This window comes from Triturus cristatus, chromosome 8 (assembly GCF_964204655.1).
Source record: "Triturus cristatus chromosome 8, aTriCri1.1, whole genome shotgun sequence".
Classification (NCBI taxonomy): domain Eukaryota; kingdom Metazoa; phylum Chordata; class Amphibia; order Caudata; family Salamandridae; genus Triturus; species Triturus cristatus.
In genome coordinates this window covers 868326355-868352103 of record NC_140591.1, presented here as the reverse complement: position 1 = coordinate 868352103, position 25749 = coordinate 868326355, and positions in this window count along the sequence as shown.

Sequence of the window (25749 nt, the reverse complement as noted above, 5' to 3'; positions counted from 1 at the left end):
ACCATAACTTAAAAGAATTGCAGTGAAAATGGTACGCTGTTGCATTCTGGCAACCTGATCTTTTTATCCATGTCCAACTATAGGTGCTAGAGTTTAGTAGCGAGTGGATACAATAAGGCATAGGATTGAGAGATGTATGCTAGGCTGAAAACAGCAACTGAGATTTTAATTTATAGAGAGGTCTGGATTTTCACAATATTACATAAGCCATAATTCTTCTTAGTAACGCTTTATAAAAATCAGTTGTTTGTTCCATTGCATTAGTATGGAAAATGTCATGTTCTAATAATAGACTAACGGTGGACTTTTCCATCTGCAGAATATACTGATTGACCAGCGGTGGCAGTGTTGCAGAAGAGAACTTCCCTGCATTGCTGAGACGCACAAAAAAAAAAAAGAAAGCAACGTCATCAGCCTTCTGCTTGATTGATGTATTTATATGGTAAGTCAACCTCACATTTAATCATTTTGCTAGTCATTAAAAGAAGTTCATAGCATCTCAATGTCCTCGGTACCTTATAGTGGACTCTTCTGCGTAGATATAATTTCTGTCACCATGGTAGTAATGTGGATGTCATTATGGAGCTCCTTCTAATTAATCAACGACTTTGACGGTCTCTAAGGCTGACAAATCCTTCTTTATATGCCTGTGCTAGAAATATGTCATCAGAGGAAATACTAACTTTGAGGCTGGAATAAGCTGTCTTAAATTGAGCGAATGAGGTATTTTTTCCTGGAGGGAAGCTCATTTAACATGTTTCTCTGCACTCTCCACGTGTGACTCTGATACTCAAGATGGATGTTTTTTTGTGAGACACAATTCTCACAACTTCATCGCAATTTCAGAAGTAGCTCAATGCTTTCAGTGGCTCTGAGTGCTTTACCATTACAGCGCCTACTTGCATTTCAGTCATAATTACATGTAGTACCCTAGTGCATATTTGCTGATGCATAATCCTCCAGAGTGTCATCTTCACTCAGAGCAATTGGTCCAATGGAGCCCTGACATCATAAAGCTACAGAAGTATGTCATCTGACATGAGGTCTATCCACTATCTAGCAAGCAGTAGGATGTCATTATCATAGTGTTCAAATGGGAAGCAGAGTAGACCGGATGCCCAGCAGAAGACTAAGATGGTGGGATGATAAAATAGGCATTATTTGAGATGTACACTTTTTTGTTGGTGTGTTTGATCATAATATTCTCAACTTGACTATTGTTTCACTGGCTGGGATGTGCTAAAATGAAGAAGTTAGAATCTGTAATTCATACCTTTTATTATTCCCTTTAACGATATCCTAAGCCTTCCTACCCCAGCTTATCAGATGAATAAATTGCTATTGGTGTACCATAACTTAAAAGAATTGCAGTGAAAATGGTACGCTGTTGCATTCTGGCAACCTGATCTTTTTATCCATGTCCAACTATAGGTGCTAGAGTTTAGTAGCGAGTGGATACAATAAGGCATAGGATTGAGAGATGTATGCTAGGCTGAAAACAGCAACTGAGATTTTAATTTATAGAGAGGTCTGGATTTTCACAATATTACATAAGCCATAATTCTTCTTAGTAACGCTTTATAAAAATCAGTTGTTTGTTCCATTGCATTAGTATGGAAAATGTCATGTTCTAATAATAGACTAACGGTGGACTTTTCCATCTGCAGAATATACTGATTGACCAGCGGTGGCAGTGTTGCAGAAGAGAACTTCCCTGCATTGCTGAGACGCACAAAAAAAAAAAAGAAAGCAACGTCATCAGCCTTCTGCTTGATTGATGTATTTATATGGTAAGTCAACCTCACATGTAATCCTTTTGCTAGTCATTAAAAGAAGTTCATAGCATCTCAATGTCCTCGGTACCTTATAGTGGACTCTTCTGCGTAGATATAATTTCTGTCACCATGGTAGTAATGTGGATGTCATTATGGAGCTCCTTCTAATTAATCAACGACTTTGACGGTCTCTAAGGCTGACAAATCCTTCTTTATATGCCTGTGCTAGAAATATGTCATCAGAGGAAATACTAACTTTTGAGGCTGGAATAAGCTGTCTTAAATTGAGCGAATGAGGTATTTTTTCCTGGAGGGAAGCTCATTTAACATGTTTCTCTGCACTCTCCACGTGTGACTCTGATACTCAAGATGGATGTTTTTTTGTGAGACACAATTCTCACAACTCCATCGCAATTTCAGAAGTAGCTCAATGCTTTCAGTGGCTCTGAGTGCTTTACCATTACAGCGCCTACTTGCATTTCAGTCATAATTACATGTAGTACCCTAGTGCATATTTGCTGATGCATAATCCTCCAGAGTGTCATCTTCACTCAGAGCAATTGGTCCAATGGAGCCCTGACATCATAAAGCTACAGAAGTATGTCATCTGACATGAGGTCTATCCACTATCTAGCAAGCAGTAGGATGTCATTATCATAGTGTTCAAATGGGAAGCAGAGTAGACCGGATGCCCAGCAGAAGACTAAGATGGTGGGATGATAAAATAGGCATTATTTGAGATGTACACTTTTTTGAAGGTGTGTTTGATCATAATATTCTCAACTTGACTATTGTTTCACTGGCTGGGATGTGCTAAAATGAAGAAGTTAGAATCTGTAATTCATACCTTTTATTATTCCCTTTAACGATATCCTAAGCCTTCCTACCCCAGCTTATCAGATGAATAAATTGCTATTGGTGTACCATAACTTAAAAGAATTGCAGTGAAAATGGTACGCTGTTGCATTCTGGCAACCTGATCTTTTTATCCATGTCCAACTATAGGTGCTAGAGTTTAGTAGCGAGTGGATACAATAAGGCATAGGATTGAGAGATGTATGCTAGGCTGAAAACAGCAACTGAGATTTTAATTTATAGAGAGGTCTGGATTTTCACAATATTACATAAGCCATAATTCTTCTTAGTAACGCTTTATAAAAATCAGTTGTTTGTTCCATTGCATTAGTATGGAAAATGTCATGTTCTAATAATAGACTAACGGTGGACTTTTCCATCTGCAGAATATACTGATTGACCAGCGGTGGCAGTGTTGCAGAAGAGAACTTCCCTGCATTGCTGAGACGCACAAAAAAAAAAAAGAAAGCAACGTCATCAGCCTTCTGCTTGATTGATGTATTTATATGGTAAGTCAACCTCACATGTAATCCTTTTGCTAGTCATTAAAAGAAGTTCATAGCATCTCAATGTCCTCGGTACCTTATAGTGGACTCTTCTGCGTAGATGTAATTTCTGTCACCATGGTAGTAATGTGGATGTCATTATGGAGCTCCTTCTAATTAATCAACGACTTTGACGGTCTCTAAGGCTGACAAATCCTTCTTTATATGCCTGTGCTAGAAATATGTCATCAGAGGAAATACTAACTTTTGAGGCTGGAATAAGCTGTCTTAAATTGAGCGAATGAGGTATTTTTTCCTGGAGGGAAGCTCATTTAACATGTTTCTCTGCACTCTCCACGTGTGACTCTGATACTCAAGATGGATGTTTTTTTGTGAGACACAATTCTCACAACTTCATCGCAATTTCAGAAGTAGCTCAATGCTTTCAGTGGCTCTGAGTGCTTTACCATTACAGCGCCTACTTGCATTTCAGTCATAATTACATGTAGTACCCTAGTGCATATTTGCTGATGCATAATCCTCCAGAGTGTCATCTTCACTCAGAGCAATTGGTCCAATGGAGCCCTGACATCATAAAGCTACAGAAGTATGTCATCTGACATGAGGTCTATCCACTATCTAGCAAGCAGTAGGATGTCATTATCATAGTGTTCAAATGGGAAGCAGAGTAGACCGGATGCCCAGCAGAAGACTAAGATGGTGAGATGATAAAATAGGCATTATTTGAGATGTACACTTTTTTGAAGGTGTGTTTGATCATAATATTCTCAACTTGACTATTGTTTCACTGGCTGGGATGTGCTAAAATGAAGAAGTTAGAATCTGTAATTCATACCTTTTATTATTCCCTTTAACGATATCCTAAGCCTTCCTACCCCAGCTTATCAGATGAATAAATTGCTATTGGTGTACCATAACTTAAAAGAATTGCAGTGAAAATGGTACGCTGTTGCATTCTGGCAACCTGATCTTTTTATCCATGTCCAACTATAGGTGCTAGAGTTTAGTAGTGAGTGGATACAATAAGGCATAGGATTGAGAGATGTATGCTAGGCTGAAAACAGCAACTGAGATTTTAATTTATAGAGAGGTCTGGATTTTCACAATATTACATAAGCCATAATTCTTCTTAGTAACGCTTTATAAAAATCAGTTGTTTGTTCCATTGCATTAGTATGGAAAATGTCATGTTCTAATAATAGACTAACGGTGGACTTTTCCATCTGCAGAATATACTGATTGACCAGCGGTGGCAGTGTTGCAGAAGAGAACTTCCCTGCATTGCTGAGACGCACAAAAAAAAAAAAGAAAGCAACGTCATCAGCCTTCTGCTTGATTGATGTATTTATATGGTAAGTCAACCTCACATTTAATCCTTTTGCTAGTCATTAAAAGAAGTTCATAGCATCTCAATGTCCTCGGTACCTTATAGTGGACTCTTCTGCGTAGATATAATTTCTGTCACCATGGTAGTAATGTGGATGTCATTATGGAGCTCCTTCTAATTAATCAACGACTTTGACGGTCTCTAAGGCTGACAAATCCTTCTTTATATGCCTGTGCTAGAAATATGTCATCAGAGGAAATACTAACTTTTGAGGCTGGAATAAGCTGTCTTAAATTGAGCGAATGAGGTATTTTTTCCTGGAGGGAAGCTCATTTAACATGTTTCTCTGCACTCTCCACGTGTGACTCTGATACTCAAGATGGATGTTTTTTTGTGAGACACAATTCTCACAACTTCATCGCAATTTCAGAAGTAGCTCAATGCTTTCAGTGGCTCTGAGTGCTTTACCATTACAGCGCCTACTTGCATTTCAGTCATAATTACATGTAGTACCCTAGTGCATATTTGCTGATGCATAATCCTCCAGAGTGTCATCTTCACTCAGAGCAATTGGTCCAATGGAGCCCTGACATCATAAAGCTACAGAAGTATGTCATCTGACATGAGGTCTATCCACTATCTAGCAAGCAGTAGGATGTCATTATCATAGTGTTCAAATGGGAAGCAGAGTAGACAGGATGCCCAGCAGAAGACTAAGATGGTGGGATGATAAAATAGGCATTATTTGAGATGTACACTTTTTTGAAGGTGTGTTTGATCATAATATTCTCAACTTGACTATTGTTTAACTGGCTGGGATGTGCTAAAATGAAGAAGTTAGAATCTGTAATTCATACCTTTTATTATTCCCTTTAACGATATCCTAAGCCTTCCTACCCCAGCTTATCAGATGAATAAATTGCTATTGGTGTACCATAACTTAAAAGAATTGCAGTGAAAATGGTACGCTGTTGCATTCTGGCAACCTGATCTTTTTATCCATGTCCAACTATAGGTGCTAGAGTTTAGTAGCGAGTGGATACAATAAGGCATAGGATTGAGAGATGTATGCTAGGCTGAAAACAGCAACTGAGATTTTAATTTATAGAGAGGTCTGGATTTTCACAATATTACATAAGCCATAATTCTTCTTAGTAACGCTTTATAAAAATCAGTTGTTTGTTCCATTGCATTAGTATGGAAAATGTCATGTTCTAATAATAGACTAACGGTGGACTTTTCCATCTGCAGAATATACTGATTGACCAGCGGTGGCAGTGTTGCAGAAGAGAACTTCCCTGCATTGCTGAGACGCACAAAAAAAAAAAGAAAGCAACGTCATCAGCCTTCTGCTTGATTGATGTATTTATATGGTAAGTCAACCTCACATTTAATCCTTTTGCTAGTCATTAAAAGAAGTTCATAGCATCTCAATGTCCTCGGTACCTTATAGTGGACTCTTCTGCGTAGATATAATTTCTGTCACCATGGTAGTAATGTGGATGTCATTATGGAGCTCCTTCTAATTAATCAACGACTTTGACGGTCTCTAAGGCTGACAAATCCTTCTTTATATGCCTGTGCTAGAAATATGTCATCAGAGGAAATACTAACTTTTGAGGCTGGAATAAGCTGTCTTAAATTGAGCGAATGAGGTATTTTTTCCTGGAGGGAAGCTCATTTAACATGTTTCTCTGCACTCTCCACGTGTGACTCTGATACTCAAGATGGATGTTTTTTTGTGAGACACAATTCTCACAACTTCATCGCAATTTCAGAAGTAGCTCAATGCTTTCAGTGGCTCTGAGTGCTTTACCATTACAGCGCCTACTTGCATTTCAGTCATAATTACATGTAGTACCCTAGTGCATATTTGCTGATGCATAATCCTCCAGAGTGTCATCTTCACTCAGAGCAATTGGTCCAATGGAGCCCTGACATCATAAAGCTACAGAAGTATGTCATCTGACATGAGGTCTATCCACTATCTAGCAAGCAGTAGGATGTCATTATCATAGTGTTCAAATGGGAAGCAGAGTAGACCGGATGCCCAGCAGAAGACTAAGATGGTGGGATGATAAAATAGGCATTATTTGAGATGTACACTTTTTTGAAGGTGTGTTTGATGATAATATTCTCAACTTGACTATTGTTTAACTGGCTGGGATGTGCTAAAATGAAGAAGTTAGAATCTGTAATTCATACCTTTTATTATTCCCTTTAACGATATCCTAAGCCTTCCTACCCCAGCTTATCAGATGAATAAATTGCTATTGGTGTACCATAACTTAAAAGAATTGCAGTGAAAATGGTACGCTGTTGCATTCTGGCAACCTGATCTTTTTATCCATGTCCAACTATAGGTGCTAGAGTTTAGTAGCGAGTGGATACAATAAGGCATAGGATTGAGAGATGTATGCTAGGCTGAAAACAGCAACTGAGATTTTAATTTATAGAGAGGTCTGGATTTTCACAATATTACATAAGCCATAATTCTTCTTAGTAACGCTTTATAAAAATCAGTTGTTTGTTCCATTGCATTAGTATGGAAAATGTCATGTTCTAATAATAGACTAACGGTGGACTTTTCCATCTGCAGAATATACTGATTGACCAGCGGTGGCAGTGTTGCAGAAGAGAACTTCCCTGCATTGCTGAGACGCACAAAAAAAAAAAAGAAAGCAACGTCATCAGCCTTCTGCTTGATTGATGTATTTATATGGTAAGTCAACCTCACATGTAATCCTTTTGCTAGTCATTAAAAGAAGTTCATAGCATCTCAATGTCCTCGGTACCTTATAGTGGACTCTTCTGCGTAGATATAATTTCTGTCACCATGGTAGTAATGTGGATGTCATTATGGAGCTCCTTCTAATTAATCAACGACTTTGACGGTCTCTAAGGCTGACAAATCCTTCTTTATATGCCTGTGCTAGAAATATGTCATCAGAGGAAATACTAACTTTTGAGGCTGGAATAAGCTGTCTTAAATTGAGCGAATGAGGTATTTTTTCCTGGAGGGAAGCTCATTTAACATGTTTCTCTGCACTCTCCACGTGTGACTCTGATACTCAAGATGGATGTTTTTTTGTGAGACACAATTCTCACAACTTCATCGCAATTTCAGAAGTAGCTCAATGCTTTCAGTGGCTCTGAGTGCTTTACCATTACAGCGCCTACTTGCATTTCAGTCATAATTACATGTAGTACCCTAGTGCATATTTGCTGATGCATAATCCTCCAGAGTGTCATCTTCACTCAGAGCAATTGGTCCAATGGAGCCCTGACATCATAAAGCTACAGAAGTATGTCATCTGACATGAGGTCTATCCACTATCTAGCAAGCAGTAGGATGTCATTATCATAGTGTTCAACTGGGAAGCAGAGTAGACCGGATGCCCAGCAGAAGACTAAGATGGTGAGATGATAAAATAGGCATTATTTGAGATGTACACTTTTTTGAAGGTGTGTTTGATCATAATATTCTCAACTTGACTATTGTTTCACTGGCTGGGATGTGCTAAAATGAAGAAGTTAGAATCTGTAATTCATACCTTTTATTATTCCCTTTAACGATATCCTAAGCCTTCCTACCCCAGCTTATCAGATGAATAAATTGCTATTGGTGTACCATAACTTAAAAGAATTGCAGTGAAAATGGTACGCTGTTGCATTCTGGCAACCTGATCTTTTTATCCATGTCCAACTATAGGTGCTAGAGTTTAGTAGCGAGTGGATACAATAAGGCATAGGATTGAGAGATGTATGCTAGGCTGAAAACAGCAACTGAGATTTTAATTTATAGAGAGGTCTGGATTTTCACAATATTACATAAGCCATAATTCTTCTTAGTAACGCTTTATAAAAATCAGTTGTTTGTTCCATTGCATTAGTATGGAAAATGTCATGTTCTAATAATAGACTAACGGTGGACTTTTCCATCTGCAGAATATACTGATTGACCAGCGGTGGCAGTGTTGCAGAAGAGAACTTCCCTGCATTGCTGAGACGCACAAAAAAAAAAAAGAAAGCAACGTCATCAGCCTTCTGCTTGATTGATGTATTTATATGGTAAGTCAACCTCACATTTAATCCTTTTGCTAGTCATTAAAAGAAGTTCATAGCATCTCAATGTCCTCGGTACCTTATAGTGGACTCTTCTGCGTAGATATAATTTCTGTCACCATGGTAGTAATGTGGATGTCATTATGGAGCTCCTTCTAATTAATCAACGACTTTGACGGTCTCTAAGGCTGACAAATCCTTCTTTATATGCCTGTGCTAGAAATATGTCATCAGAGGAAATACTAACTTTTGAGGCTGGAATAAGCTGTCTTAAATTGAGCGAATGAGGTATTTTTTCCTGGAGGGAAGCTCATTTAACATGTTTCTCTGCACTCTCCACGTGTGACTCTGATACTCAAGATGGATGTTTTTTTGTGAGACACAATTCTCACAACTTCATCGCAATTTCAGAAGTAGCTCAATGCTTTCAGTGGCTCTGAGTGCTTTACCATTACAGCGCCTACTTGCATTTCAGTCATAATTACATGTAGTACCCTAGTGCATATTTGCTGATGCATAATCCTCCAGAGTGTCATCTTCACTCAGAGCAATTGGTCCAATGGAGCCCTGACATCATAAAGCTACAGAAGTATGTCATCTGACATGAGGTCTATCCACTATCTAGCAAGCAGTAGGATGTCATTATCATAGTGTTCAAATGGGAAGCAGAGTAGACAGGATGCCCAGCAGAAGACTAAGATGGTGGGATGATAAAATAGGCATTATTTGAGATGTACACTTTTTTGAAGGTGTGTTTGATGATAATATTCTCAACTTGACTATTGTTTCACTGGCTGGGATGTGCTAAAATGAAGAAGTTAGAATCTGTAATTCATACCTTTTATTATTCCCTTTAACGATATCCTAAGCCTTCCTACCCCAGCTTATCAGATGAATAAATTGCTATTGGTGTACCATAACTTAAAAGAATTGCAGTGAAAATGGTACGCTGTTGCATTCTGGCAACCTGATCTTTTTATCCATGTCCAACTATAGGTGCTAGAGTTTAGTAGCGAGTGGATACAATAAGGCATAGGATTGAGAGATGTATGCTAGGCTGAAAACAGCAACTGAGATTTTAATTTATAGAGAGGTCTGGATTTTCACAATATTACATAAGCCATAATTCTTCTTAGTAACGCTTTATAAAAATCAGTTGTTTGTTCCATTGCATTAGTATGGAAAATGTCATGTTCTAATAATAGACTAACGGTGGACTTTTCCATCTGCAGAATATACTGATTGACCAGCGGTGGCAGTGTTGCAGAAGAGAACTTCCCTGCATTGCTGAGACGCACAAAAAAAAAAAAGAAAGCAACGTCATCAGCCTTCTGCTTGATTGATGTATTTATATGGTAAGTCAACCTCACATGTAATCCTTTTGCTAGTCATTAAAAGAAGTTCATAGCATCTCAATGTCCTCGGTACCTTATAGTGGACTCTTCTGCGTAGATATAATTTCTGTCACCATGGTAGTAATGTGGATGTCATTATGGAGCTCCTTCTAATTAATCAACGACTTTGACGGTCTCTAAGGCTGACAAATCCTTCTTTATATGCCTGTGCTAGAAATATGTCATCAGAGGAAATACTAACTTTTGAGGCTGGAATAAGCTGTCTTAAATTGAGCGAATGAGGTATTTTTTCCTGGAGGGAAGCTCATTTAACATGTTTCTCTGCACTCTCCACGTGTGACTCTGATACTCAAGATGGATGTTTTTTTGTGAGACACAATTCTCACAACTTCATCGCAATTTCAGAAGTAGCTCAATGCTTTCAGTGGCTCTGAGTGCTTTACCATTACAGCGCCTACTTGCATTTCAGTCATAATTACATGTAGTACCCTAGTGCATATTTGCTGATGCATAATCCTCCAGAGTGTCATCTTCACTCAGAGCAATTGGTCCAATGGAGCCCTGACATCATAAAGCTACAGAAGTATGTCATCTGACATGAGGTCTATCCACTATCTAGCAAGCAGTAGGATGTCATTATCATAGTGTTCAAATGGGAAGCAGAGTAGACAGGATGCCCAGCAGAAGACTAAGATGGTGGGATGATAAAATAGGCATTATTTGAGATGTACACTTTTTTGAAGGTGTGTTTGATCATAATATTCTCAACTTGACTATTGTTTAACTGGCTGGGATGTGCTAAAATGAAGAAGTTAGAATCTGTAATTCATACCTTTTATTATTCCCTTTAACGATATCCTAAGCCTTCCTACCCCAGCTTATCAGATGAATAAATTGCTATTGGTGTACCATAACTTAAAAGAATTGCAGTGAAAATGGTACGCTGTTGCATTCTGGCAACCTGATCTTTTTATCCATGTCCAACTATAGGTGCTAGAGTTTAGTAGCGAGTGGATACAATAAGGCATAGGATTGAGAGATGTATGCTAGGCTGAAAACAGCAACTGAGATTTTAATTTATAGAGAGGTCTGGATTTTCACAATATTACATAAGCCATAATTCTTCTTAGTAATGCTTTATAAAAATCAGTTGTTTGTTCCATTGCATTAGTATGGAAAATGTCATGTTCTAATAATAGACTAACGGTGGACTTTTCCATCTGCAGAATATACTGATTGACCAGCGGTGGCAGTGTTGCAGAAGAGAACTTCCCTGCATTGCTGAGACGCACAAAAAAAAAAAAGAAAGCAACGTCATCAGCCTTCTGCTTGATTGATGTATTTATATGGTAAGTCAACCTCACATTTAATCCTTTTGCTAGTCATTAAAAGAAGTTCATAGCATCTCAATGTCCTCGGTACCTTATAGTGGACTCTTCTGCGTAGATATAATTTCTGTCACCATGGTAGTAATGTGGATGTCATTATGGAGCTCCTTCTAATTAATCAACGACTTTGACGGTCTCTAAGGCTGACAAATCCTTCTTTATATGCCTGTGCTAGAAATATGTCATCAGAGGAAATACTAACTTTTGAGGCTGGAATAAGCTGTCTTAAATTGAGCGAATGAGGTATTTTTTCCTGGAGGGAAGCTCATTTAACATGTTTCTCTGCACTCTCCACGTGTGACTCTGATACTCAAGATGGATGTTTTTTTGTGAGACACAATTCTCACAACTTCATCGCAATTTCAGAAGTAGCTCAATGCTTTCAGTGGCTCTGAGTGCTTTACCATTACAGCGCCTACTTGCATTTCAGTCATAATTACATGTAGTACCCTAGTGCATATTTGCTGATGCATAATCCTCCAGAGTGTCATCTTCACTCAGAGCAATTGGTCCAATGGAGCCCTGACATCATAAAGCTACAGAAGTATGTCATCTGACATGAGGTCTATCCACTATCTAGCAAGCAGTAGGATGTCATTATCATAGTGTTCAAATGGGAAGCAGAGTAGACAGGATGCCCAGCAGAAGACTAAGATGGTGGGATGATAAAATAGGCATTATTTGAGATGTACACTTTTTTGAAGGTGTGTTTGATCATAATATTCTCAACTTGACTATTGTTTAACTGGCTGGGATGTGCTAAAATGAAGAAGTTAGAATCTGTAATTCATACCTTTTATTATTCCCTTTAACGATATCCTAAGCCTTCCTACCCCAGCTTATCAGATGAATAAATTGCTATTGGTGTACCATAACTTAAAAGAATTGCAGTGAAAATGGTACGCTGTTGCATTCTGGCAACCTGATCTTTTTATCCATGTCCAACTATAGGTGCTAGAGTTTAGTAGCGAGTGGATACAATAAGGCATAGGATTGAGAGATGTATGCTAGGCTGAAAACAGCAACTGAGATTTTAATTTATAGAGAGGTCTGGATTTTCACAATATTACATAAGCCATAATTCTTCTTAGTAATGCTTTATAAAAATCAGTTGTTTGTTCCATTGCATTAGTATGGAAAATGTCATGTTCTAATAATAGACTAACGGTGGACTTTTCCATCTGCAGAATATACTGATTGACCAGCGGTGGCAGTGTTGCAGAAGAGAACTTCCCTGCATTGCTGAGACGCACAAAAAAAAAAAAGAAAGCAACGTCATCAGCCTTCTGCTTGATTGATGTATTTATATGGTAAGTCAACCTCACATGTAATCCTTTTGCTAGTCATTAAAAGAAGTTCATAGCATCTCAATGTCCTCGGTACCTTATAGTGGACTCTTCTGCGTAGATATAATTTCTGTCACCATGGTAGTAATGTGGATGTCATTATGGAGCTCCTTCTAATTAATCAACGACTTTGACGGTCTCTAAGGCTGACAAATCCTTCTTTATATGCCTGTGCTAGAAATATGTCATCAGAGGAAATACTAACTTTTGAGGCTGGAATAAGCTGTCTTAAATTGAGCGAATGAGGTATTTTTTCCTGGAGGGAAGCTCATTTAACATGTTTCTCTGCACTCTCCACGTGTGACTCTGATACTCAAGATGGATGTTTTTTTGTGAGACACAATTCTCACAACTTCATCGCAATTTCAGAAGTAGCTCAATGCTTTCAGTGGCTCTGAGTGCTTTACCATTACAGCGCCTACTTGCATTTCAGTCATAATTACATGTAGTACCCTAGTGCATATTTGCTGATGCATAATCCTCCAGAGTGTCATCTTCACTCAGAGCAATTGGTCCAATGGAGCCCTGACATCATAAAGCTACAGAAGTATGTCATCTGACATGAGGTCTATCCACTATCTAGCAAGCAGTAGGATGTCATTATCATAGTGTTCAAATGGGAAGCAGAGTAGACAGGATGCCCAGCAGAAGACTAAGATGGTGGGATGATAAAATAGGCATTATTTGAGATGTACACTTTTTTGAAGGTGTGTTTGATCATAATATTCTCAACTTGACTATTGTTTAACTGGCTGGGATGTGCTAAAATGAGGAAGTTAGAATCTGTAATTCATACCTTTTATTATTCCCTTTAACGATATCCTAAGCCTTCCTACCCCAGCTTATCAGATGAATAAATTGCTATTGGTGTACCATAACTTAAAAGAATTGCAGTGAAAATGGTACGCTGTTGCATTCTGGCAACCTGATCTTTTTATCCATGTCCAACTATAGGTGCTAGAGTTTAGTAGCGAGTGGATACAATAAGGCATAGGATTGAGAGATGTATGCTAGGCTGAAAACAGCAACTGAGATTTTAATTTATAGAGAGGTCTGGATTTTCACAATATTACATAAGCCATAATTCTTCTTAGTAACGCTTTATAAAAATCAGTTGTTTGTTCCATTGCATTAGTATGGAAAATGTCATGTTCTAATAATAGACTAACGGTGGACTTTTCCATCTGCAGAATATACTGATTGACCAGCGGTGGCAGTGTTGCAGAAGAGAACTTCCCTGCATTGCTGAGACGCACAAAAAAAAAAAAGAAAGCAACGTCATCAGCCTTCTGCTTGATTGATGTATTTATATGGTAAGTCAACCTCACATTTAATCATTTTGCTAGTCATTAAAAGAAGTTCATAGCATCTCAATGTCCTCGGTACCTTATAGTGGACTCTTCTGCGTAGATATAATTTCTGTCACCATGGTAGTAATGTGGATGTCATTATGGAGCTCCTTCTAATTAATCAACGACTTTGACGGTCTCTAAGGCTGACAAATCCTTCTTTATATGCCTGTGCTAGAAATATGTCATCAGAGGAAATACTAACTTTTGAGGCTGGAATAAGCTGTCTTAAATTGAGCGAATGAGGTATTTTTTCCTGGAGGGAAGCTCATTTAACATGTTTCTCTGCACTCTCCACGTGTGACTCTGATACTCAAGATGGATGTTTTTTTGTGAGACACAATTCTCACAACTTCATCGCAATTTCAGAAGTAGCTCAATGCTTTCAGTGGCTCTGAGTGCTTTACCATTACAGCGCCTACTTGCATTTCAGTCATAATTACATGTAGTACCCTAGTGCATATTTGCTGATGCATAATCCTCCAGAGTGTCATCTTCACTCAGAGCAATTGGTCCAATGGAGCCCTGACATCATAAAGCTACAGAAGTATGTCATCTGACATGAGGTCTATCCACTATCTAGCAAGCAGTAGGATGTCATTATCATAGTGTTCAAATGGGAAGCAGAGTAGACCGGATGCCCAGCAGAAGACTAAGATGGTGAGATGATAAAATAGGCATTATTTGAGATGTACACTTTTTTGAAGGTGTGTTTGATCATAATATTCTCAACTTGACTATTGTTTCACTGGCTGGGATGTGCTAAAATGAAGAAGTTAGAATCTGTAATTCATACCTTTTATTATTCCCTTTAACGATATCCTAAGCCTTCCTACCCCAGCTTATCAGATGAATAAATTGCTATTGGTGTACCATAACTTAAAAGAATTGCAGTGAAAATGGTACGCTGTTGCATTCTGGCAACCTGATCTTTTTATCCATGTCCAACTATAGGTGCTAGAGTTTAGTAGCGAGTGGATACAATAAGGCATAGGATTGAGAGATGTATGCTAGGCTGAAAACAGCAACTGAGATTTTAATTTATAGAGAGGTCTGGATTTTCACAATATTACATAAGCCATAATTCTTCTTAGTAACGCTTTATAAAAATCAGTTGTTTGTTCCATTGCATTAGTATGGAAAATGTCATGTTCTAATAATAGACTAACGGTGGACTTTTCCATCTGCAGAATATACTGATTGACCAGCGGTGGCAGTGTTGCAGAAGAGAACTTCCCTGCATTGCTGAGACGCACAAAAAAAAAAAGAAACGTCATCAGCCTTCTGCTTGATTGATGTATTTATATGGTAAGTCAACCTCACATGTAATCCTTTTGCTAGTCATTAAAAGAAGTTCATAGCATCTCAATGTCCTCGGTACCTTATAGTGGACTCTTCTGCGTAGATATAATTTCTGTCACCATGGTAGTAATGTGGATGTCATTATGGAGCTCCTTCTAATTAATCAACGACTTTGACGGTCTCTAAGGCTGACAAATCCTTCTTTATATGCCTGTGCTAGAAATATGTCATCAGAGGAAATACTAACTTTTGAGGCTGGAATAAGCTGTCTTAAATTGAGCGAATGAGGTATTTTTTCCTGGAGGGAAGCTCATTTAACATGTTTCTCTGCACTCTCCACGTGTGACTCTGATACTCAAGATGGATGTTTTTTTGTGAGACACAATTCTCACAACTCCATCGCAATTTCAGAAGTAGCTCAATGCTTTCAGTGGCTCTGAGTGCTTTACCATTACAGCGCCTACTTGCATTTCAGTCATAATTACATGTAGTACCCTAGTGCATATTTGCTGATGCATAATCCTCCAGAGTGTCATCTTCACTCAGAGCAATTGGTCCAATGGAGCCCTGACATCATAAAGCTACAGAAGTATGTCATCTGACATGAGGTCTATCCACTATCTAGCAAGCAGTAGGATGTCATTATCATAGTGTTCAAATGGGAAGCAGAGTAGACAGGATGCCCAGCAGAAGACTAAGATGGTGGGATGATAAAATAGGCATTATTTGAGATGTACACTTTTTTGAAGGTGTGTTTGATCATAATATTCTCAACTTGACTATTGTTTCACTGGCTGGGATGTGCTAAAATGAAGAAGTTAGAATCTGTAATTCATACCTTTTATTATTCCCTTTAACGATATCCTAAGCCTTCCTACCCCAGCTTATCAGATGAATAAATTGCTATTGGTGTACCATAACTTAAAAGAATTGCAGTGAAAATGGTACGCTGTTGCATTCTGGCAACCTGATCTTTTTATCCATGTCCAACTATAGGTGCTAGAGTTTAGTAGCGAGTGGATACAATAAGGCATAGGATTGAGAGATGTATGCTAGGCTGAAAACAGCAACTGAGATTTTAATTTATAGAGAGGTCTGGATTTTCACAATATTACATAAGCCATAATTCTTCTTAGTAACGCTTTATAAAAATCAGTTGTTTGTTCCATTGCATTAGTATGGAAAATGTCATGTTCTAATAATAGACTAACGGTGGACTTTTCCATCTGCAGAATATACTGATTGACCAGCGGTGGCAGTGTTGCAGAAGAGAACTTCCCTGCATTGCTGAGACGCACAAAAAAAAAAAAGAAACGTCATCAGCCTTCTGCTTGATTGATGTATTTATATGGTAAGTCAACCTCACATGTAATCCTTTTGCTAGTCATTAAAAGAAGTTCATAGCATCTCAATGTCCTCGGTACCTTATAGTGGACTCTTCTGCGTAGATATAATTTCTGTCACCATGGTAGTAATGTGGATGTCATTATGGAGCTCCTTCTAATTAATCAACGACTTTGACGGTCTCTAAGGCTGACAAATCCTTCTTTATATGCCTGTGCTAGAAATATGTCATCAGAGGAAATACTAACTTTTGAGGCTGGAATAAGCTGTCTTAAATTGAGCGAATGAGGTATTTTTTCCTGGAGGGAAGCTCATTTAACATGTTTCTCTGCACTCTCCACGTGTGACTCTGATACTCAAGATGGATGTTTTTTTGTGAGACACAATTCTCACAACTCCATCGCAATTTCAGAAGTAGCTCAATGCTTTCAGTGGCTCTGAGTGCTTTACCATTACAGCGCCTACTTGCATTTCAGTCATAATTACATGTAGTACCCTAGTGCATATTTGCTGATGCATAATCCTCCAGAGTGTCATCTTCACTCAGAGCAATTGGTCCAATGGAGCCCTGACATCATAAAGCTACAGAAGTATGTCATCTGACATGAGGTCTATCCACTATCTAGCAAGCAGTAGGATGTCATTATCATAGTGTTCAAATGGGAAGCAGAGTAGACAGGATGCCCAGCAGAAGACTAAGATGGTGGGATGATAAAATAGGCATTATTTGAGATGTACACTTTTTTGAAGGTGTTTGATCATAATATTCTCAACTTGACTATTGTTTCACTGGCTGGGATGTGCTAAAATGAAGAAGTTAGAATCTGTAATTCATACCTTTTATTATTCCCTTTAACGATATCCTAAGCCTTCCTTCCCCAGCTTATCAGATGAATAAATTGCTATTGGTGTACCATAACTTAAAAGAATTGCAGTGAAAATGGTACGCTGTTGCATTCTGGCAACCTGATCTTTTTATCCATGTCCAACTATAGGTGCTAGAGTTTAGTAGCGAGTGGATACAATAAGGCATAGGATTGAGAGATGTATGCTAGGCTGAAAACAGCAACTGAGATTTTAATTTATAGAGAGGTCTGGATTTTCACAATATTACATAAGCCATAATTCTTCTTAGTAACGCTTTATAAAAATCAGTTGTTTGTTCCATTGCATTAGTATGGAAAATGTCATGTTCTAATAATAGACTAACGGTGGACTTTTCCATCTGCAGAATATACTGATTGACCAGCGGTGGCAGTGTTGCAGAAGAGAACTTCCCTGCATTGCTGAGACGCACAAACAAAAAAAGAAAGCAACGTCATCAGCCTTCTGCTTGATTGATGTATTTATATGGTAAGTCAACCTCACATGTAATCCTTTTGCTAGTCATTAAAAGAAGTTCATAGCATCTCAATGTCCTCGGTACCTTATAGTGGACTCTTCTGCGTAGATATAATTTCTGTCACCATGGTAGTAATGTGGATGTCATTATGGAGCTCCTTCTAATTAATCAACGACTTTGACGGTCTCTAAGGCTGACAAATCCTTCTTTATATGCCTGTGCTAGAAATATGTCATCAGAGGAAATACTAACTTTTGAGGCTGGAATAAGCTGTCTTAAATTGAGCGAATGAGGTATTTTTTCCTGGAGGGAAGCTCATTTAACATGTTTCTCTGCACTCTCCACGTGTGACTCTGATACTCAAGATGGATGTTTTTTTGTGAGACACAATTCTCACAACTTCATCGCAATTTCAGAAGTAGCTCAATGCTTTCAGTGGCTCTGAGTGCTTTACCATTACAGCGCCTACTTGCATTTCAGTCATAATTACATGTAGTACCCTAGTGCATATTTGCTGATGCATAATCCTCCAGAGTGTCATCTTCACTCAGAGCAATTGGTCCAATGGAGCCCTGACATCATAAAGCTACAGAAGTATGTCATCTGACATGAGGTCTATCCACTATCTAGCAAGCAGTAGGATGTCATTATCATAGTGTTCAAATGGGAAGCAGAGTAGACCGGATGCCCAGCAGAAGACTAAGATGGTGAGATGATAAAATAGGCATTATTTGAGATGTACACTTTTTTGAAGGTGTGTTTGATCATAATATTCTCAACTTGACTATTGTTTCACTGGCTGGGATGTGCTAAAATGAAGAAGTTAGAATCTGTAATTCATACCTTTTATTATTCCCTTTAACGATATCCTAAGCCTTCCTACCCCAGCTTATCAGATGAATAAATTGCTATTGGTGTACCATAACTTAAAAGAATTGCAGTGAAAATGGTACGCTGTTGCATTCTGGCAACCTGATCTTTTTATCCATGTCCAACTATAGGTGCTAGAGTTTAGTAGCGAGTGGATACAATAAGGCATAGGATTGAGAGATGTATGCTAGGCTGAAAACAGCAACTGAGATTTTAATTTATAGAGAGGTCTGGATTTTCACAATATTACATAAGCCATAATTCTTCTTAGTAACGCTTTATAAAAATCAGTTGTTTGTTCCATTGCATTAGTATGGAAAATGTCATGTTCTAATAATAGACTAACGGTGGACTTTTCCATCTGCAGAATATACTGATTGACCAGCGGTGGCAGTGTTGCAGAAGAGAACTTCCCTGCATTGCTGAGACGCACAAACAAAAAAAGAAAGCAACGTCATCAGCCTTCTGCTTGATTGATGTATTTATATGGTAAGTCAACCTCACATGTAATCCTTTTGCTAGTCATTAAAAGAAGTTCATAGCATCTCAATGTCCTCGGTACCTTATAGTGGACTCTTCTGCGTAGATATAATTTCTGTCACCATGGTAGTAATGTGGATGTCATTATGGAGCTCCTTCTAATTAATCAACGACTTTGACGGTCTCTAAGGCTGACAAATCCTTCTTTATATGCCTGTGCTAGAAATATGTCATCAGAGGAAATACTAACTTTTGAGGCTGGAATAAGCTGTCTTAAATTGAGCGAATGAGGTATTTTTTCCTGGAGGGAAGCTCATTTAACATGTTTCTCTGCACTCTCCACGTGTGACTCTGATACTCAAGATGGATGTTTTTTTGTGAGACACAATTCTCACAACTTCATCGCAATTTCAGAAGTAGCTCAATGCTTTCAGTGGCTCTGAGTGCTTTACCATTACAGCGCCTACTTGCATTTCAGTCATAATTACATGTAGTACCCTAGTGCATATTTGCTGATGCATAATCCTCCAGAGTGTCATCTTCACTCAGAGCAATTGGTCCAATGGAGCCCTGACATCATAAAGCTACAGAAGTATGTCATCTGACATGAGGTCTATCCACTATCTAGCAAGCAGTAGGATGTCATTATCATAGTGTTCAAATGGGAAGCAGAGTAGACCGGATGCCCAGCAGAAGACTAAGATGGTGAGATGATAAAATAGGCATTATTTGAGATGTACACTTTTTTGAAGGTGTGTTTGATCATAATATTCTCAACTTGACTATTGTTTCACTGGCTGGGATGTGCTAAAATGAAGAAGTTAGAATCTGTAATTCATACCTTTTATTATTCCCTTTAACGATATCCTAAGCCTTCCTACCCCAGCTTATCAGATGAATAAATTGCTATTGGTGTACCATAACTTAAAAGAATTGCAGTGAAAATGGTACGCTGTTGCATTCTGGCAACCTGATCTTTTTATCCATGTCCAACTATAGGTGCTAGAGTTTAGTAGCGAGTGGATACAATAAGGCATAGGATTGAGAGATGTATGCTAGGCTGAAAACAGCAACTGAGATTTTAATTTATAGAGAGGTCTGGATTTTCACAATATTACATAAGCCATAATTCTTCTTAGTAACGCTTTATAAAAATCAGTTGTTTGTTCCATTGCATTAGTATGGAAAATGTCATGTTCTAATAATAGACTAACGGTGGACTTTTCCATCTGCAGAATATACTGATTGACCAGCGGTGGCAGTGTTGCAGAAGAGAACTTCCCTGCATTGCTGAGACGCACAAACAAAAAAAGAAAGCAACGTCATCAGCCTTCTGCTTGATTGATGTATTTATATGGTAAGTCAACCTCACATGTAATCCTTTTGCTAGTCATTAAAAGAAGTTCATAGCATCTCAATGTCCTCGGTACCTTATAGTGGACTCTTCTGCGTAGATATAATTTCTGTCACCATGGTAGTAATGTGGATGTCATTATGGAGCTCCTTCTAATTAATCAACGACTTTGACGGTCTCTAAGGCTGACAAATCCTTCTTTATATGCCTGTGCTAGAAATATGTCATCAGAGGAAATACTAACTTTTGAGGCTGGAATAAGCTGTCTTAAATTGAGCGAATGAGGTATTTTTTCCTGGAGGGAAGCTCATTTAACATGTTTCTCTGCACTCTCCATGTGTGACTCTGATACTCAAGATGGATGTTTTTTTGTGAGACACAATTCTCACAACTTCATCGCAATTTCAGAAGTAGCTCAATGCTTTCAGTGGCTCTGAGTGCTTTACCATTACAGCGCCTACTTGCATTTCAGTCATAATTACATGTAGTACCCTAGTGCATATTTGCTGATGCATAATCCTCCAGAGTGTCATCTTCACTCAGAGCAATTGGTCCAATGGAGCCCTGACATCATAAAGCTACAGAAGTATGTCATCTGACATGAGGTCTATCCACTATCTAGCAAGCAGTAGGATGTCATTATCATAGTGTTCAAATGGGAAGCAGAGTAGACCGGATGCCCAGCAGAAGACTAAGATGGTGAGATGATAAAATAGGCATTATTTGAGATGTACACTTTTTTGAAGGTGTGTTTGATCATAATATTCTCAACTTGACTATTGTTTCACTGGCTGGGATGTGCTAAAATGAAGAAGTTAGAATCTGTAATTCATACCTTTTATTATTCCCTTTAACGATATCCTAAGCCTTCCTACCCCAGCTTATCAGATGAATAAATTGCTATTGGTGTACCATAACTTAAAAGAATTGCAGTGAAAATGGTACGCTGTTGCATTCTGGCAACCTGATCTTTTTATCCATGTCCAACTATAGGTGCTAGAGTTTAGTAGCGAGTGGATACAATAAGGCATAGGATTGAGAGATGTATGCTAGGCTGAAAACAGCAACTGAGATTTTAATTTATAGAGAGGTCTGGATTTTCACAATATTACATAAGCCATAATTCTTCTTAGTAACGCTTTATAAAAATCAGTTGTTTGTTCCATTGCATTAGTATGGAAAATGTCATGTTCTAATAATAGACTAACGGTGGACTTTTCCATCTGCAGAATATACTGATTGACCAGCGGTGGCAGTGTTGCAGAAGAGAACTTCCCTGCATTGCTGAGACGCACAAAAAAAAAAAAGCAACGTCATCAGCCTTCTGCTTGATTGATGTATTTATATGGTAAGTCAACCTCACATGTAATCCTTTTGCTAGTCATTAAAAGAAGTTCATAGCATCTCAATGTCCTCGGTACCTTATAGTGGACTCTTCTGCGTAGATATAATTTCTGTCACCATGGTAGTAATGTGGATGTCATTATGGAGCTCCTTCTAATTAATCAACGACTTTGACGGTCTCTAAGGCTGACAAATCCTTCTTTATATGCCTGTGCTAGAAATATGTCATCAGAGGAAATACTAACTTTTGAGGCTGGAATAAGCTGTCTTAAATTGAGCGAATGAGGTATTTTTTCCTGGAGGGAAGCTCATTTAACATGTTTCTCTGCACTCTCCACGTGTGACTCTGATACTCAAGATGGATGTTTTTTTGTGAGACACAATTCTCACAACTCCATCGCAATTTCAGAAGTAGCTCAATGCTTTCAGTGGCTCTGAGTGCTTTACCATTACAGCGCCTACTTGCATTTCAGTCATAATTACATGTAGTACCCTAGTGCATATTTGCTGATGCATAATCCTCCAGAGTGTCATCTTCACTCAGAGCAATTGGTCCAATGGAGCCCTGACATCATAAAGCTACAGAAGTATGTCATCTGACATGAGGTCTATCCACTATCTAGCAAGCAGTAGGATGTCATTATCATAGTGTTCAAATGGGAAGCAGAGTAGACAGGATGCCCAGCAGAAGACTAAGATGGTGGGATGATAAAATAGGCATTATTTGAGATGTACACTTTTTTGAAGGTGTTTGATCATAATATTCTCAACTTGACTATTGTTTCACTGGCTGGGATGTGCTAAAATGAAGAAGTTAGAATCTGTAATTCATACCTTTTATTATTCCCTTTAACGATATCCTAAGCCTTCCTTCCCCAGCTTATCAGATGAATAAATTGCTATTGGTGTACCATAACTTAAAAGAATTGCAGTGAAAATGGTACGCTGTTGCATTCTGGCAACCTGATCTTTTTATCCATGTCCAACTATAGGTGCTAGAGTTTAGTAGCGAGTGGATACAATAAGGCATAGGATTGAGAGATGTATGCTAGGCTGAAAACAGCAACTGAGATTTTAATTTATAGAGAGGTCTGGATTTTCACAATATTACATAAGCCATAATTCTTCTTAGTAACGCTTTATAAAAATCAGTTGTTTGTTCCATTGCATTAGTATGGAAAATGTCATGTTCTAATAATAGACTAACGGTGGACTTTTCCATCTGCAGAATATACTGATTGACCAGCGGTGGCAGTGTTGCAGAAGAGAACTTCCCTGCATTGCTGAGACGCACAAACAAAAAAAGAAAGCAACGTCATCAGCCTTCTGCTTGATTGATGTATTTATATGGTAAGTCAACCTCACATGTAATCCTTTTGCTAGTCATTAAAAGAAGTTCATAGCATCTCAATGTCCTCGGTACCTTATAGTGGACTCTTCTGCGTAGATATAATTTCTGTCACCATGGTAGTAATGTGGATGTCATTATGGAGCTCCTTCTAATTAATCAACGACTTTGACGGTCTCTAAGGCTGACAAATCCTTCTTTATATGCCTGTGCTAGAAATATGTCATCAGAGGAAATACTAACTTTTGAGGCTGGAATAAGCTGTCTTAAATTGAGCGAATGAGGTATTTTTTCCTGGAGGGAAGCTCATTTAACATGTTTCTCTGCACTCTCCACGTGTGACTCTGATACTCAAGATGGATGTTTTTTTGTGAGACACAATTCTCACAACTTCATCGCAATTTCAGAAGTAGCTCAATGCTTTCAGTGGCTCTGAGTGCTTTACCATTACAGCGCCTACTTGCATTTCAGTCATAATTACATGTAGTACCCTAGTGCATATTTGCTGATGCATAATCCTCCAGAGTGTCATCTTCACTCAGAGCAATTGGTCCAATGGAGCCCTGACATCATAAAGCTACAGAAGTATGTCATCTGACATGAGGTCTATCCACTATCTAGCAAGCAGTAGGATGTCATTATCATAGTGTTCAAATGGGAAGCAGAGTAGACCGGATGCCCAGCAGAAGACTAAGATGGTGAGATGATAAAATAGGCATTATTTGAGATGTACACTTTTTTGAAGGTGTGTTTGATCATAATATTCTCAACTTGACTATTGTTTCACTGGCTGGGATGTGCTAAAATGAAGAAGTTAGAATCTGTAATTCATACCTTTTATTATTCCCTTTAACGATATCCTAAGCCTTCCTACCCCAGCTTATCAGATGAATAAATTGCTATTGGTGTACCATAACTTAAAAGAATTGCAGTGAAAATGGTACGCTGTTGCATTCTGGCAACCTGATCTTTTTATCCATGTCCAACTATAGGTGCTAGAGTTTAGTAGCGAGTGGATACAATAAGGCATAGGATTGAGAGATGTATGCTAGGCTGAAAACAGCAACTGAGATTTTAATTTATAGAGAGGTCTGGATTTTCACAATATTACATAAGCCATAATTCTTCTTAGTAACGCTTTATAAAAATCAGTTGTTTGTTCCATTGCATTAGTATGGAAAATGTCATGTTCTAATAATAGACTAACGGTGGACTTTTCCATCTGCAGAATATACTGATTGACCAGCGGTGGCAGTGTTGCAGAAGAGAACTTCCCTGCATTGCTGAGACGCACAAACAAAAAAAGAAAGCAACGTCATCAGCCTTCTGCTTGATTGATGTATTTATATGGTAAGTCAACCTCACATGTAATCCTTTTGCTAGTCATTAAAAGAAGTTCATAGCATCTCAATGTCCTCGGTACCTTATAGTGGACTCTTCTGCGTAGATATAATTTCTGTCACCATGGTAGTAATGTGGATGTCATTATGGAGCTCCTTCTAATTAATCAACGACTTTGACGGTCTCTAAGGCTGACAAATCCTTCTTTATATGCCTGTGCTAGAAATATGTCATCAGAGGAAATACTAACTTTTGAGGCTGGAATAAGCTGTCTTAAATTGAGCGAATGAGGTATTTTTTCCTGGAGGGAAGCTCATTTAACATGTTTCTCTGCACTCTCCACGTGTGACTCTGATACTCAAGATGGATGTTTTTTTGTGAGACACAATTCTCACAACTTCATCGCAATTTCAGAAGTAGCTCAATGCTTTCAGTGGCTCTGAGTGCTTTACCATTACAGCGCCTACTTGCATTTCAGTCATAATTACATGTAGTACCCTAGTGCATATTTGCTGATGCATAATCCTCCAGAGTGTCATCTTCACTCAGAGCAATTGGTCCAATGGAGCCCTGACATCATAAAGCTACAGAAGTATGTCATCTGACATGAGGTCTATCCACTATCTAGCAAGCAGTAGGATGTCATTATCATAGTGTTCAAATGGGAAGCAGAGTAGACCGGATGCCCAGCAGAAGACTAAGATGGTGAGATGATAAAATAGGCATTATTTGAGATGTACACTTTTTTGAAGGTGTGTTTGATCATAATATTCTCAACTTGACTATTGTTTCACTGGCTGGGATGTGCTAAAATGAAGAAGTTAGAATCTGTAATTCATACCTTTTATTATTCCCTTTAACGATATCCTAAGCCTTCCTACCCCAGCTTATCAGATGAATAAATTGCTATTGGTGTACCATAACTTAAAAGAATTGCAGTGAAAATGGTACGCTGTTGCATTCTGGCAACCTGATCTTTTTATCCATGTCCAACTATAGGTGCTAGAGTTTAGTAGCGAGTGGATACAATAAGGCATAGGATTGAGAGATGTATGCTA